Source organism: Camelus ferus, chromosome 2 (genome assembly GCF_009834535.1).
Source record: "Camelus ferus isolate YT-003-E chromosome 2, BCGSAC_Cfer_1.0, whole genome shotgun sequence".
Lineage (NCBI taxonomy): Eukaryota > Metazoa > Chordata > Mammalia > Artiodactyla > Camelidae > Camelus > Camelus ferus.
Window position 1 is genome coordinate 10,150,324 of NC_045697.1, and position 17,433 is coordinate 10,167,756.

At 43.1% G+C, this 17,433-nt stretch overlaps 1 long non-coding RNA gene across 2 annotated transcripts; it reads left to right on the top strand.

The window, feature by feature from the left end:
* The first annotated feature begins 3,786 nt into the window (after positions 1-3,786).
* LOC116668006 lies at positions 3,787-15,130 on the top strand. 2 transcript variants are annotated; one of them, XR_004325030.1, is made up of 4 exons: positions 3,787-4,208; positions 7,389-7,496; positions 7,701-7,728; positions 14,199-15,130. It is a non-coding gene; the product is annotated as an uncharacterized LOC116668006 (long non-coding RNA). The 2 variants fall into 2 exon arrangements; XR_004325029.1 differs by lacking the exon at positions 3,787-4,208 and having other exon boundaries at positions 7,317-7,496.
* Positions 15,131-17,433: the final 2,303 nt, after the last annotated feature.

Sequence of the window (17,433 nt, forward strand, 5' to 3'; positions counted from 1 at the left end):
TTTCTGCCTATTATTTAAGAGAATCATAACATCCCAAATTCCTTGACAATTCTCAGAAGGCTACAGTAAGAAAAAAAAATAAAATAAAGGTAAGAGTTGCCAAGTACTTTCAAGCAAGCCAAAGTGAAGTGATTTTTTTGTTGTATTATTAATTCCCTTATGCTTGTATATATTCACTCAACAACTCTTTAATGAGCTTGTATGAGCCAGACGCTATGATGCTGGGTCAGATTCAATAATGAGTTAAGATAAAATTCCTACCTTCATACGGGCTAGTGTGTGATCTGCATGCTGTCACAGCTCAGCATGATGAGCACCATGGCAAATAGATTGACTCATTGCTGGAGGCACAGGACCTTCTCTTCCTAGGAGTGGGGGCCAGAGCATGGAAGGACACCATGTGTGCTAAGGTGTGTATTGTTAAGTAAGTGGGAGGGGTGCAAATAAAACAAAGAATTCAGCAGCTGCATTCTCCCCACTTCATCCTCAAAACACCATTGGTATTTGAATCAAGAAGTGGTGGAAAATCTAGATACCCCAGGAGGAGTAATCAAAATGAAAAGAAACAAGTTACAGAGACCAGTCAGCAGATCATTCTCCTAGATTCTTTACTTGTGATGGTCTCCCAGGACAAGTATTTGTCCTCTCAGCTTTCTTGCAGATACTCAGGCACTCTCACAGGCACTACTTTACATTGTAGCAGGACATTGTTTTAATGGATTTCCCAGGTATTGAATTCAAATAAAACGAAGTATATATTCACTGGTTTATGAATGAGTTGATGGGAGGAGTAACAGGAGGAGGAGAGGGCATGATCAAACACCAGAGCAAATGGCTGTCCCTTCCAAGTTTCACACATCCCTTAGTCCCACTTTCTCACAGCGGTGACATCTTGTTCCACACTGAACTGCAATTCCTCAGTTAATCTCACCCATAATTCTCTCACCCCCACTCCCTTGGCTGGTAGTAATGGTATTTCCTTGCATCATGTGACCCTCCTTCTATGTATTCCTCCCTTTGCTCATTCAGTTAATAAATATGTCTTAATGTCTCCTACATATGAATCACCACATTGGGTTCTGTGAAGGTGAAACAACACCAACATGAATATGGTGCAGCCTCTGTCGTCAACATTTCTAAGGATACAAGAAAGGAAATGACATGCACTCACACACAAAATACCTAGAATTCTGGACATGAACGTTCTAAAACATGCTAAGTGCTAAATGGGAGACAGAGACAAAATACTTTGGAAGGAATGCTGAGGAGGAAAGATTAACTTCCAAATTACAATGTGAGAGAAAACAGCTAGAGAAATCTCTGCCCCCTGGGTCTGAAGTGACAGAGAGGACTCGGAGTGGCCAGCGTGGGGGAAGGGCACTTCAGAGAGAAGCTGTAATAGGGACAGAGCATGAAAGCGAGAACAGAAACCCAAAAGAGAAATCCGTGAGCCATACTTGCAAGAGTCCCCCCAAACGTCAACCTAGGGATTAGGGGCTTTACTTGTGGGATAGTGTGGAGCCCCTGTGCATTCCAGAGCTGGGTTGGCCATTACCAAGGGTAAAATTTACAATGACCAAGCCACTGTGCATAGGGGTGGTCCTTGCTTCTCCCATCTCTCAGGTCTGTCTTGCTTCCTTCGTCTTCCTCCGCCTTCCATGCTTTTTCCACTTGTTGCTCTGCCTCTGAGTCAGCATGTGGGTCTGGGAGGCCAGGGGCAATAAAAATTAGACCAAGAAGTGAGAGAAAAGGTGGTTTGACATAGTCACCTGCCTCTGTATAGCAATTGAACCTGGAATTCCAAGCTGTAAATTGAAAAAAAAAAAAAAAAACACCAACAGAAGAAGCTAATCTGGGGAACAACAAAATACGTGCCTTTTGAAGACCATGGGATTCACTGGAGAAACTGGAAATGGAGACATTATTGCCGACAGTCATGACTCAGAAGATTATTATGTGGTTTAAATTTTTCTTCTGATCATGATCCTTTAATGCATTCATTTTTGGGACATTGTTTACTTTCTTATCTCCTAAATGTTTCTTTCATTACAAAGCCTATTTTGAGTAGCTTTTTAAACTGAAGTTTCTTTAACTGGTTCTAGGCCAAGTGATGAATTTTATTTTGAAATATCTGGCAGGATGGTGACAGGGATCAGAGAGCTAAAGTGGGAATAGAAAGGCTATTTTGGTATTAAAAGGATAAACTCTTATACAAAAGCAGTTGTCTTTTATCCCCCCCCCCAAAAAAAAAAAAACAGATATAATTTATCTACCTCTACTGATATTTGTGTAAGGAAGAACAATTTTGGTTTAAAAAAACCCAAGTCTCATTCCTGTCATCTTTTGTAAGGGCTGACTTTTAATGAATATGTATTAAGAAATATTTATTGACACTGTACCATCTCGTTCCAGAAGGATTTAAAGCCACTTACAAAGATTGATAAACTACAGAATGAATACATTAGTCAGCAGCGGAAGAGAAGAAAAGGGCAAAATAAACAAACAGAAAAGGAAAGAGTAAGGCTAACACAAAACTGTATGTACGTGAACATGTGTGTACCTATGTTACACATCTGTAGGACACATGTGTTTCCTTGTACCCGTGTGTACATAAGGGCATCCTAAGGTCATCCATCATTTTGTTTGTGATGAAGCAAAAAAGAATCCATAAACTCTAAATCTACTTTTTCTCTGCCACTCAATGAAAAATGGCATGGACATAACTACATTTTAGATATTAGCTATTTGTTGTTTTATACCTTCCTCTTTCTCTCTTTCCTTCTGTACCTCCACTTAGAGTAAATGGCCTCACTACTCACCCTGACCCCAAAGCCAAAACCTAAGGAATAGTCTAGATGTCTTCCCTCCCTTCCCCAGGGAATTTTGTTCAGCAGAAATGTTTATGGTTCTAGCCCTCCATGTACATTTCTGAGTCGTTGCAGGTTTCCACTCCCAATGCTGAGGTTTTGTTCATATACTCATCATCTCTTCCCTGGACTAGTAGGAAACTTTTCCACTGAACCTTTGCCTCTGGCCACAACCTTCCAATCCATTCTTCACACTAGGTTAGATTTATCCTTCTCAATTACAAATATGGTCATGTCACTCCATAGCTTAAAAGCCAGCAGTGGGCCTCCAGTCTCTACAATATAAAATGTGTCTTGAACTTATTTGGGTTTTGCAACCTGAAATGCATGCCCCTTTTCTGCTATTCATACCCAGTTTCCTCCTGAAGGACCATCCTCCCTTATATGCTAGGTCTTTGAGCTTCTAAGTAGAACTGACTCTTGCAGTTTGTAGATCACTGGCCTGATTAGTCAGAACATAGTATTCCACTCACCAATATAAGTGGTTCAGGGAACTCAAACAGAGCCACAAGACTTTGCTGGGACATCTACAGAAGAGAATCTCATTCTTTCCCATTGGACTTAAACCTGTGAGCCTCTAAAAGCCATCTCACCATCACAAAGCATAATATCATAGAAGAATGGAGATATGCACAGATGAGGTTGAAAAATGGAGATAAAGGATAGAAATGTGACTTGGAGTCATCATTTGGGTCCTGATCCAGACATGTCTATAATAGCCAGCTCTCCCTGTGGACTTTTCAGTTATGACCACCATTAAATGCCATTTTCACTTAAGCCCTTTTGAGGTGGGTATTCAGCCACTTGAAAAAGATGTTATCCTACCTAATTTTTCATGCAAGCACCCTTTAGCTGGGCACATTAGACTCTTTGGGATCTAACCTCTGCTTACTTTCATAGTCACATCTCCAAAAGTCACCCATATGCAACCTATAATCCCAGCAAATACAGATAACTGTGGTCCCAGGATGCCTTGTTTCTGCATGCCTCAGGACCTCTGCACATGCTGTTTTGTTTGCTCGTAATGCCATTGCTGTCTTTGTCTGCCTGATTAGGTTACCATTCAAAGCTCAGCTCAAAAGCCCAGCTCCTTTTCTCTAATCTCCCTCTACCTCTTCCCCTGTGCCCAAGGGGAACCACAGGTGATCTCAGGTGTCTTCCTTACCACCTGGAAACTAGTACATAGTCACAGTAGCAAGAGTGAACACTTACTGAGCACTCTTTCAAGTGTTTTGCATGTCTGAACTCACTTGATCTTCACAACAATTATTCTTCCCATTTTACAGATGAGGAAACTGAGAGACAGTGAGGTTAAGAAATGTGTAAGTGGCACAAGAAATGGTAAGTGGCACAGCAGAGCCAGGCAGTCTGGCTCCAGAGTCTAGTCTCTTCATCATCATGCTGGGTCCTTATCCTATTTCACACTCATTTCACAAAAGTGTCATCATACAGCTCATCTGTTTCTCCATTGGTCCATCTGGTGGAGATTTGTCCTATTATCTTTACGTCCCAGGACTGTACCCAGTGTCTGCCCTAATATGTGCTCAATAAAAAATGTGATGACTTAATCAGTGACAAGTTCTTCTGAAATACAATCTTTGCACATGGAGAGAGAGACAGAGATCACCACAGAAGAGCTCTATGATCGTCCCGTGAATTTATCAAGACTCTTAAGATTACAACTGACAGAATCCAACTCAAACTGGCTCAAGAAGAGGGAAGGCACTGAGGTAACACAGAGTTCTAGAGCCGTATCTGGGTACTTGTTCATTGTCCCCAGGACTTCATCTCTCCCCGTCTCACGGGTCGGCACTCCCCAGTGCAGACTTCACTCTCAGGCAGGCTCTTACCCTTGTGGTAGACAGCCAGCAACAGCTCCAGGTTTGCATTTTGCACCTCTGCAGGCAAAAATGTATGTATTTCTCTTTCTCAGTAGTCCTAGCAAAAGACCCAGGATGACAGCCTTTTAGTTCCAACTGGTCCTGCTTGAGTCATAATTATGTCGCTTAGTCGATGACTGGCCAGGGGGATGCGGTGTTCCCATTGGCCATGCCTGTATCACGTGGCCATCTCTAGAGCTAAGAACAGAATCGGTCCCACCTAAGTCATACGGAAAATAAAGATACCAAGCCCAGGAAACGAGAAGTTGCTGACGGTCAGTCAAAAGCAACAGGTGACCTCTGTAGGCTGTTTTTATATAAAATCAAAACCGCATTTATTTTGTCTGCATGATGCAAACTAAATGTGTTGCCAGAATGATTTTTCTCATAGAGAATTAATTTCTGATAATATTTTGTCAGACTTGACTAAATACTGTGTCCTCTACCCCCCTGGCATCTGTGATGAGCTCTTGCTACAGGCTGCCAGAAGGCAAGCTCCCAGTCAACACTTTAAATGAAAGAATGGATTATTCTCAGTTGAAATCTTCTTCCCCTCTCACTTTCTGATTTTTTACATCAGTACCCTAAAATGACAACAATCTATGTGGTTATCTTTGATAATTGTAAAAAGAAGGAGGAATTACCCTTGGAGATTAGTCTCTTTGTGGAATCAAAAAATGGTCAGTAAATCCAATTCATTCCTTGGCCAACAAAATGATAACTGAAGTGGCGGTTTGAAATGCCATCCAAGGTCAGCGACTATGTTGCTGTCCTCATGTTCTCCTGCTTGTTTACTGAGAGATCATCCATGGTGACTGATGATACCAGCAGCTGTAGGAACCAGCACCATGATGGGTCCTGTTAGCCCTGGACCTTACTTCATCCTCAAGAAAAGCAGTGCCTGTCTCCCACCTCGCTCCCACTAGAAGGAGGAGCACTGTATGGGCATGTCAGGAGCCCCAATGCTGGGATGTTGCTTAAGAATGACAAGGGAGGAGGTCAGAGTTGAAGCCACATACCAAGATCTCTACAAATTCTTCCCTCCTGGGGATGTGCCACTCAGGGTCCAAGCAGGGAGCAGCAAGACACCCTCAAAAGGATTTGACTATAGAGAATACAGTGGAACAACTGCATTCAGAAGTGCAGGCAAGGTTAAAAGAACCAAGGACAGGGGTTGAGGTATCCAAGCACTAGCGACAGCAGGAACCATCACCACTCCAAGGTCTGAAGTGGAAGGGTGGCAACACTAGTTGCTCATGCAGCAGAGAGCTTGAGACTCAGAAGAAGAACTTTCTCCAGGAACCATGCCTGGAGAAGAGCCTGGCCACCACTAGAACCAGGAAGAAATGCGGAGGAGGCTAAGGTGTTAAATCTCTGACCACACTCTCTTTCTACCCTCTAGTCTCCCATCTGTACCTCCCCCTGGCCAAACCCAACAGCTCTGGGAAGCAAGGGAGGCTTGGTAACATCATGCACAAAGACGGGCTTCTCAGACAACAAGCAGTTCAAAGTAGGACAGAAAATTGATGAGGAATCAAGAGCTGGGGTGGGACCAGGTGGAAATTAAACAGCACAGGGCTCCTCTCTTTAATTCCTTCCCTCTGTAGAGTCTCTCAAAAACTCATATCAAGAGGATGCAATAGAACTGGTGCCCCATCTTGAGAAGGACAGAAGGGACACCTTCCAGAGCTGCTTAGGGCTGCCTGTAATTGATGCACAAGGAGCCCTCAGGTCTCACAGTGGTCCAGCTCCACTCACAAGAAAATGACATTGGAGTTTGGGGCCAAAGCTTTGCAGTGATGAACAGGTTTTGATAAAGTGTCCACCCTTAAGTCCCTGTCTTAAACTTACAACAGCCACAAGTGGCTGTTGATACATTCAAGGATTCAAGATTCTAGCCAAATAGCTTTCCAGCTCACTATGAGTTAAACACTCCTCTTATCCCGTTAAAGATGGGAAACTCGAGGCTCAGAGCCATTGAGCAAAGTGACCACAGTCAAGCCTTACACATGTGCGGTTGGAACTCTTGCCTGCTCACCTCCGGTGCTCGAGCTTTTTTGTGAGCACACACACCTGCACTACCCGCCTTCCAGACCATTTTGCTGAGACGCTGTTTCGTAGACAGGTTGCTGCATGGTGAGGAGAAAGCCCCTACCTCACTCCTCTTCCTTTGGTGCTGGTAAATGTTGTTTCCCTCCTATTCAGCTGGGAGCTAAGCTATCACTGTCAGTATCAAGACCTGCTCAAGCACAGCCAAGATATCCAGGGTGGACAGACAAGGAGGCTCTGCAAATTTTAAGAAGCCAAAACTGCACCCACCTCCCTCACTCTGCACAAGAAACAAAGACTGGCCCTAAGACGGGTGCTAGGTCTAGGGGTCTGGTTTAATTCTGCCAAGGAGGACCCAGGAAATCTTTTAGCATCATCATTATACCATGTGTTTAGAAAAATCCAGCAGTTGAATTCCTTTCAGTTTTCTTTACAAAACATGCTGAATATGTTGGGGAACCAAAGAGTCTTTTGGGGAAGGAATTTTTTTTAAAAACTATAGAATTTGCCATGAGGATTGTTTAAATGCTGTGCTGTGGTTTCCAAGAGACACACTGACACTGATACTCCTTTTCTTTCTGTTCTGCATCAGGGCTTCTCAGCCTCAAGCAACTCTGAATTTGGGGCCAGACCATTCTTCGCTATTCAGTCCATCCAGTGCATCCTAGGAAGTGGAGCATGCTTGGCCTCCACCCAGGAGGTACCACTAACAACTCCGCTCCCATCGTAACAATCAATGATATCTCCAGACACCGCCAAGTGTCCCCTGGGGGCAAAATTGTCCCCAGATGAGAAGTCTGTATAATATGATCACAGTGGCAGAGTCCACTCAATCCTCACAATCTACCTGTTTGCCAAGGACCATTTTCCAAATAATCTTTTTTTTTTTTTTTTTTTTTTGCAGACAACCACATGGCTGGTCAGCATTTCAGGTAAGATATTTGGTCCCTTCTGAGAATCCCTAGTTGAACTGTTCCTTGTCCTGGAAAGGCCCAAAAGGCAGCTAGAAACTATGCCTTCATCCCAATTCCCTCTGACTATAGCCAAAATATTTCATTTTTGTTTTGTCTAGGATACAAAAATTGCAAAGTCTCCAACTTCTAAGAATGCGTTCCAAGAAAATAATTAATAATGTTCGTAAAGATTTAATTACAAGAAAGAGCCTTGCAGCAAAGTTTGGAATAAGAAAGCTGGGAAATAGCCTAAGTGTCTGAATACAGAATAGTGATGAAATACACTGTGATACATTCATCTAACAGAATATACATGGTGTCATCAAAGGTCATGAGGATGAAAGTGCACTGGTACCATAATCTGCTCATGAAATATTAATAAATCAAAGTAGATTACAAAAAAGCTACTCAGCAATTATCCTATTTTTAAAGTCTGTTTGCATGTGTGCATAGAGAAAGTCTAGATAAAAAGTTGTTACTAACAGAGGAGTTTTCATTTCTCCCCCTTGAATCTTTCAATGTTTATAATAAACATATTTTACAGACAACTTTTTTTACATAAGCTCTCAGATAGTCAAGGTAGTTGCATCTTATTATGACCCCAAAAGATGGCAGAGAAAAAAGTCTAAAAAGAGGAAAACACCTTAACATTGTAGGTGGACATGTGCACCAGCCTTGATGTCTTCTTGTGGCACACTTGAATGTCTATTCCAGAAGATTCTTTAAGGCAAGAATAAAACAAAATAACCCTAGTTTATATATATTTTAAATGATCCCACCCTAACTTGAACAGGGAAGGAAATGAGTCTTGAATTGACATCATTTTATGGAGTTTTTATTCGCCAGGAACTATAAACCCAATGGGTTAACCACAGTGTGAAGTCATTCAGAACCAATGCATTTCTTGGATGGACAAGGTGTTTATGAGCAGCCACATGAGGAAGACTGAAACCATGGCTTCGCTCCAGTGCCATCACAGAGGTGGCAGAATTTATTGAAATAAAATCTTGCTCAATCTGGTCAGAATTCCAAGAAGTGATCTGAAATCACTGGAAGTAGAAGAATTATAAACTCTTAAGACATTACATAGATGCTCTCAAATTACAGCACTTTTACAAGGCTGCTTGTGAGATGCTGTCTTGGCTGAAAGAAACAGTCAAAACAATAATCTCTATAATCTATCCCACCAACAGCGTAGGAGGGCTCCTTTTCCTCCACATCCTTTCCAGCATTTATTATTTGTGGACTTCTTAATGATGGCCATTCTGACTGGTGTGGGGTGGTACCTCACTGTAGTTTTGATTTGCATTTCTCTAACAATTAGCAATGTTGAGCATCTTTTCATCTGCTTGTTGAACATCTGGATGTCTTCTTTGGAGAGATGTCTGTTTAGGTCTCCTGTCTATTTTTTGATTGGGTTGCTTGTCTTTTCATATTAAGCTGTATGAGTTGTTTGTATATTTTGGAAATCAGTCCCTTGTCAGTGCATTATTTGCAAATATTTTCTCCCATTCTGTAGGTTGTCTTTTTGTTTTGTTGATGTATCCTTGGTGTTGCAGAAGCTTTTAAGTTTAATTAGGTCTCATTTTTTTTTTCACTTTTATTTGCATTACTCTAGGAGCTGGTTCAAAAAATATATATTGCTGTGATTTATGTCAAAGAGTGTTCTGCCTATGTTTTCCTCTAGGAGTTTTATAGTATTTGGTCTTACATTTATATCTTTAATCCATTTTGAGTTTATTTTTGTATGTGGTGTTAGAGAATGTTCTGATTTCAATCTTTTACATGTAGCTGTCCTGTTTCCCAGCATCACTTACTGAAGAGACTGTCTTTTCTCCATTGTATAATCTTGCCTCCTTTTTCATAGATTAATTGACCAGAAGAGTTTATTTCTGGACTCTCTGTCCTCTTCCATTGATCTGTGTGTCCCTTTTTGTGCCCCTACTATACTGCTTTGATTACTGATGCTTTGTAGTGTAGTCAGAAGTCAGGGAGCCTGACTCCCCCAGCTCCGTTCTCCTTTCTCAAGATGATTTTGGCTATCCGTGGCATTTGGTGTTTCTATACAAATTTTAACATTTTTTATTCCAGCTCTATGAAAAATGTCATGGGTAATTTGATAGGGATTGCATTGAGTCTGTATCTCACCTTGGGTAGTATGGCCATTTTAACAATATTAATTCTTCCAATACAAGAACACTGTATATCTTTCTGTCTGTTTATGTCATCTTCGATTTCTTTCATCAGTGTCTTATAGTTTTCAAAGTATAGGTCCTTTGCCTCCTTAGGTAGGTTGCCAGTGGAGGGGGCGGGGAGAGATGAACAAGCAGAGTACAGAGGGTTTTTAGGGCGTGGAAATATTCTATAGGATGTTATCATGATGGATATATGTCACTATACATTTGTCTAAACTCATAGAATGTGCAACACCAAGAGTGAACCGTAAGATAAAATACGAACTTGGGGTGATTATGATGTGTCAGTGTAGACTCATCCTTGGTTAAAAAACGTTTTGTTTTTTTTTTAAAAAACTATTCTGGTGAGTGATGTTAATGACAGGGAAGACTATGTACATGTGGGGTCTGAGGTAAAAAGGAAAATCTCTGTACCTCCCTCTCAATTTTGTTGTAAACCTTAAACTATTTTGAAAAAATAGTCTTAAAAATCTAATAATAATTATCACCATCATCATCTGTCCCTATCACAGCTTCAGATAACATTCCTCACACTGCAGTGCATCCCTATTATTATTGAAATTACTCTGGAACAACAACAGAGAGTTTCAAGAGTTTTCTATAGAAAACATCATGTCTTACTGTAGAGCTGGCCCTCCATATCTCTGGTTCTACATCCACGGCTACTGCGGACCAACAGGAAGGAACTTCAGCATCTGTGGATTTTGGTATCCCTGAGGGTCCTGTAACCAATCCCTCCCAGAAACCGAGGAACAAGTGTACTCAGAACTAAAATCACAGTGCAGCTGCCTGAGGTGTTCCAGTGGTCAGACATCTGGCAAAAAATAATCAGAAGGTTGGTAGGTAAGATGGTCAGAACCCAGAATACATATGCATGGATGTATCAAGCCACCCACACAAGAAGTCCTTACCCACTGGACTCCTCCTAGGCACAATATTCAAATTAAATTCAGGATATCCAATCAAATTTGAATTTCACATAGCACAACAAATAATTGTTCAGTGTAAGGATGTCCCAAATATTTAACTGGGTGCTTGCCTTGTATTCTTATGTGCAAAATGTGGCAGCTCTATCCTCTTAGAATTCTCCTGCAAAGGCATAATAGGAATCTAAGTGACCTTCAGACGGCCTGTGCACTAATTTCTCCTAAAAGAAGCAGGTTTTCTTGTGAGAAAGGATTCTTAGCTTCCCAAAGCAGCTTTAAAGAGCCAAGTTAAGCTGAGTCAGAAAGACATAAGAAGAGCTGGATGGAAAGTCGGAAGACAGGAGATCTAATCCCAGCAATTCCTGTAACCTTTTGTGACTTTTGGACAAGCCACTTAAATCCTGTAAGTCTGTTTCCATATCACATCCTCGGTGGAAAATAAGTGAGTGCCTTTCTTTCTCTAAACTCACGGCAGACATTGGTAATCCATCACAACGTTCCTTCCCACTGTGCCCAGGGGCAGCCTCAGAATTCTTCTCTGCAAATTCTCTGGGAGGCCACCATCCACGGACAAGACTACACCCTTGAGAAGAAATCTACTTGTCTTCCTTGAATTATGTGAGCCAGTGCTAATGAAAGTTTGGAATCTTTCATGCTCCAAATTCAACCCTAAAATGTGAGATCATACCCGGTTTCACATCCTCAATTGAAAGAAAAATACACTGCCTTCTGAAGGAGATTTGTTTTCTTTTAAATTCAGAGCAGGGGAAATGAGCACAGGGTCCTGCTTTGACCAGACCTTGTAGGAACTGGTTGGCTCCAGCTGTCCTCAAGGACCTCAGTGGGGAACATGGCAGATCTTGACTCCCACCCTCATGCTGACCTTGGTTCCACTCTTCTTTGTGTCTCCTTCATTCTGCATCCAGGGGCTTCTCATCCCACCCACTGGCTTCCTCACCCTCTGTGTATCTCTTCTGCCTAATGGATTCTGTTTTCTCATAATTTCAACGTCTCCTGGCCTCTCATAGTCCAGCACAAGGTCATGGTTTCTTTTTGCCTCAGCTGCGGTTGCTCGACCTCTGTCTGATCTCCCTTCATTTCCCAGATTAAATGCCCCAGAGTAAGGCTGTCACGTTTAGCTGGCCTGTTTGCCAAGGGGCCACTCTGAGGATAGGTCCTGTGCTGAGTCAGAACCCTCCATTTGTCCAGTCAGCTGGGATTGGAAATACTTCATCTGAAACATGGTTGTCTGGGCAAAGCCCATCAGCAGAAGACATTAGTGGGTTGGCATCTTTCTCTCTTTCTCTCTTTCTCTCTTTCTTTCTTCCTTCCTTCCTTCCTTTTCAAAAGGGTCTGACAAGCAGGTACCATGATGTTCATAACATCATAGAGTTTTTTCAAGGACCAAAGTTGACCGTGTATGTGAAAAGCGACCGTTTTAGCTGGTTTCTCCTGAAAGCAGCCCCTGAGGCAGGGATCTGAGTGTGAGGTGCTTATTTGGGAGGCGCTGGGGACTCCAGCACAGGCATGAGGACATGACAGAGGGGCAAGGGGGCGCCCATGAGGCTGGGTCGCTAAGCAACAGCTGCCTGAGGCTTATCCTAGGGGGAGTGAGGAGAAAACCCAGAATGAGCTCCCCCCAAAAATGAGGAAGTGAAAGTATTTAAGACCAACTCCCAAGAGTCATTGGTGGAGGGCTACCCCAGGATGTGATTTTCCCCAGGACTTCGGGCATGCGCTGGTGGTCCAGCACAGTGGCCTTCCAAGGTTCCCAAAAAAGGCCTCAGGAGCAGACAGAAAAATAAGACAACTGGATATCACCCAGAGCACCCTGAATTGGTTAAGGTCCACAGGGTACAGGAGAGGCACTGGCATCACCTGCCACAGCACTTGCCAGCTCTCAAATGTCAACTCCATGAGGGCGAGGAAACAGTGCCCAGCACACAATAGATGCTCAATACATTTTTAAGGGATGAATGAGTGAATGAATGAGTGATAGAAAGCCCTGTATAAATGAATGTAACTGTTATTATTGGGACTGTTGTTGTGGGTCCTTCATAATTGTCTGCCTCTGTATGCCAATGAAGAGGCAATGTGATGGGAGAAGGGTAAAAGGGAGCACTGAGCAGGGACAAAGGACCACCAGGTAGGGCCAGAAAAGGCCTGGGTCTTAACACCATCTCTTTTCACACCACTACCATGTCTTGCACAAAGCAGAAGGAACGTCATCTTCCTACACACGTTTCAAGTTATATTTTAACGACTTCTTTTCTACAGTTTGTCCTTTATATTTGTTTCAGTTGTAGACAACAATGATCAGTGGAAGAGAGCTACACTTGTCTTTTTCCCTCAGTTCTGTGTTTCCAAGGACAACCCTGAGCCCTACTTTTGGTTAAACCCCACCCCAACCACATCACAAACGAGACGGCAGAAATAAGTATTGTGAGGGCGACCATAGGAACCCACCATCATTGAAAGGATTTGAGAGGACTTCCGTGTAATCTCACTTCTGACAGTGCTAAGCCAATTACTCAGAAGTCGCAAATGGACCAAAATACTGGCTTTTCCACTGATCCCACAAAATCAGAGACTGCAACTTGGATATGAGACTGAAACAAACTTCCCAGTGGTTGTCTCCAGGTCCAGACTTTGTGGGACATTTGCTCTGCAAATCAGAAATTTCTCCAGTCCTCAGAAAGGGCCACGGTCGACCTCACTCCAGGTCAAGTTCATAGAACCCCAGATCGGCCACACCTGCAGGTGGCCCTTTACACGCAGCCCACTCCCGAGAGTGACACAAAGGCCAGTGTGTTCTAGACGCTTGCCATCTCACCAGACAGGGAAGTCACTCCGCCTACCTTTCTGCACTGGAAACATTGATAATTTCAAGCCAGTAAGAGCACTGAAGTTCTTTTTCAAGGTGGCAGGGACTCAGGGAAAGGGAGTGGAGTGCAAGAGAAGAGCTGATCTGAAAACCAATTTCCTCTTTAATTCTCAGGGAACTAATAAAGCAAGCCCACCGCTGGCTACGCTGAGGGAATTGCTCTACAGAAGAGTCATTTCCAATTTCTTTTTCATCCTGTTACACATCAGTGCATTCAAGTCCATACAAAAGCCGTAAATGCTTCAATAGCCAGGGCTGTGTCTTTTGTTCATTCCATTCCTCACACAAGGATTGAGAGTAAACTCTGCAGTCAGCATTTAGCCAAGGAGTTTAAGGATGTCAAGACCCGGGCTCTAATATGTCAAAAGTAAAACTGTTTCTTTAGGAATGTTTCTTCCTTCCCAAAACAAGGCAAGAAAATAGTCATTTTGCTTTTGCTTCAAGGTTGACTTCGATGGGAGGAAAACGGAATGAGGCGGTTTACATTTTAAGGGCCTGACCTCTAGCGGCCAGCGATGGTAACTCCTCCACGAGAGAACAAACCCGACAGGGAGTGAGCTTGGAGAGGCTTCGGAGAGCATCTTTCCCCGCCCACCTCACGTTGCAGGGGAGGAAACGAGAGATCCGCAGAAGATGAGAAACTTGGGCGTAGCTGCTAAGACGGGGCTGGAGCCAAGGTCTCTTTCTTTCACTTCATCTCCTCCATTGCCCAGCCACATTTAAAAGCTAATTTTCCTTATATAGTGCAGTTAATCAACAAACAGAACAACAATGACAGACTCCAATTTCAGGCATCCATTCTGTGATTTGCCACAAACCTGATTAGATAAGTGCGGATAGAGATTTCAGTTGCTTACTGGATGAAAACAGCTAGATGGTAAGGGTTATTTCTTAATTATCTCTGAATCGCTAGTACTTGTCACCATAGTTGCCACACGGTGTCAGGTGGACAGTAAATAGCTAGATGGACAGGTAAATTTTAATATGAAATTAGACATCAGGGGGAGGGAAATAGCTCAGTGGTAGAGCGCATGTTTAACATGCTGGAGGTCCTGGGTTCAATCCCCAGTACCTCCATTTTTTTTTAATTATATAAATTTTTAAAAATAAAGAAAGAAATTAGACATCAATTAAAACTGAAAGCTACCTGCCTAGTTTTCCAATTACCAAAATGGCAGATCTAAGATTTGAGATCAACAGTTCAGTCTTACACTAAAAGCTACCCTCTTAACCACTTGCCCTAGGGACCCCTGCTACCCAGGAAAGCCTCCCTAAATTTCACAGAAGCAGCCTTTCCGGATCTCTGAATTAACACAGCCGATTCAAGAGGAGATTGTGTTTTTCAGATGCTCAGTCAAAAGTTTTTGCTCTCAAATAGTGACCCAATAAAATTTTTCCTTCATGTGTTGGTTTGTTCCTTCAGTCATTCAACACGTATTTATTGAGTGTTTACTATGTGCCAGGAATTTCCCTGAGTGATAAGAACCCAGTGGGAAAGGCAAAATGACATGACAACCACTAGGCTAGTGCTAAGTACTGCGAGAATAAAGAAAGAAGTCTGGTTATCAACCATAGATCCGTGCCCATTGTTACTGGAGATGTGAATGAGGACACAGCCCTGAAGATTTTCGAGCATAGATCCAAATCTTGAAGAATGTATGTGTAAACTCCAGCATCCTTTGGTAAAATAACCCAGTGAAGGTAGAGAATCTTCATATGGAAAGAGGCAAAATTCATGTCTCCTTCCCCCAACTATTATTCCTAGAGTTCACTCAGCTTTTGAGGATCTAGAAATCTCCACTGATGCCATCAGACTAGCTCCTGAAATTAATCTCCTCCTTGTCCTTCCATCCCAAGCACAGATATTAACCCTCCTGCAATTCCCCTCAGCACACATAAGACCATGTTGGAACAACTACAAGATTTGACTCAAGTCTCAGAGAAATGAGAGAGGAATTATAACAATTATTAAAAGACGGTTACTGGAGGTGATGGTACTTGAGACCTACAGGCCACCGTCATGAGGCTGGCCAGGCAATGCAGGATTGCTTCCCTGTCTTGCCCTGGTTAGACATCATATGGCAGTGTCCCAATTTCCCTACTACCCCAGGAAACTCCTCGAGTGTGTCAGAGCCCCTCACAGTCCAAGCCCAAGAGAGCAGAAAGGTGCATGGTGGCAAGTGTCCCTTTCCTTCTGCTCCGAATTCCATCTCTCGTGGAGCGAGAACACAGGCAGCTACCAGCTGACAGATGGCTCTTACTCCAGAAATCCACTTGCTAGACAGATCTTCGGAATCTGTCGTGCATTTCCAAAAATATCAACAGCATGATTTAAATCAGAGGCAAGTCCAAGAAAGTTCTATTTTTACCCTGGTCCATCTAAGGATGTTAGAAATACCACTTCCCAATTTGGCAGAAACCAGGAATGGTGTATAGATGCCTCCAGGCACTCTCTATACCCATATATCATCTGCACCAATTTAAGGACCCAGATCCCCTACCAGGTCCCCGAGAATTCTGCATCAGGAGACAGAACACGGTTGCCTCTACAGGGATCTGCAGATAGCAGAGACATGAAAATTCTTGACCTGGAAACAGCAGAGTGATCCTTCCTAAACAGAGTCGAGCAAACTGTCTATGTTACTTTAGCATTTGTGCATTCGAAGGAAATGCAATACAATTTGTGACATCACAGGACATGGGAAAATAATAGGTGACTCAAAGTACAGAGGGAAGCAGGGTATAATGTTTTTTATCAGAAGATACTGTCAGCTGTTCATCAATCTAGTGAGCCCAGCAATTCTCCTTGGATAAGAACTTGTTTCAGCGAAGGGTCACTTGTGCACCTCTTTTGATTATGCAGATGTAAGACAGGGGGACGCCCACTGCCCTGGGAAGTGGGGATGTCACAGGATTTTCTGTAACGTGGCTGACGCTGCCCTTTCCAAATGTCCCTTGCAGTCTTTGATATCAGTGAATAAATTTGCAAAATGTCCTGGGGATGAAAGAGATTTAGACACTGATGTCTTTCCTGCTAAATTTCAACAGCATTAAAACCTCTCTGATAACCTTGATGGTCCTAATTTTGAGTTAATTAACCAGAAAAGATCCTTGGCATTATGGGGAGGGATGCAACCTGAGGAGAGGGGGGCTGTGGACTGTGTACTGGTGACAGTGGTTCTAATCAAGACTCAGATGACAGGGACCAGGGTCGGGGAGGACAGGAGGAAGGTGTGTAGTTGTTGGTTCAGGCAGAGCTGTGATTGAGGTCAAAAACCTCTCCAGATGCTGTGAACCCTGGTGGATCATGTTGGTGTGAACCATATTGGAGAAACCCAGGTCCCTCAGCCTTGGTGCTTATCAACGTTTTGAGCCAGATGATTCTCCCTCTGGGGAGGTGGGCAGTCCTGTGCATTGTAGGATGTTTAGCAGCATCCCTGACCTCTACCCATCAGATGCCAATCATACCTTCCCCCAAGTTGTGACAACCAAAAATGCCTCCGGACTCTGCCAAATGTCCCCTGCGACGGCAAAACTCAACCCTGGTTGAGAAGCACTGTTAAGAATAGAAGCGGGTAACCCTGGAAATTCAAATGTGAGGAGGCTGGTAAGGGTGTTTGGAGCATCAGACACATCGATGTAGCTGAGGGCAAAAATGCTCAGACCTCTTGGGAGCCAT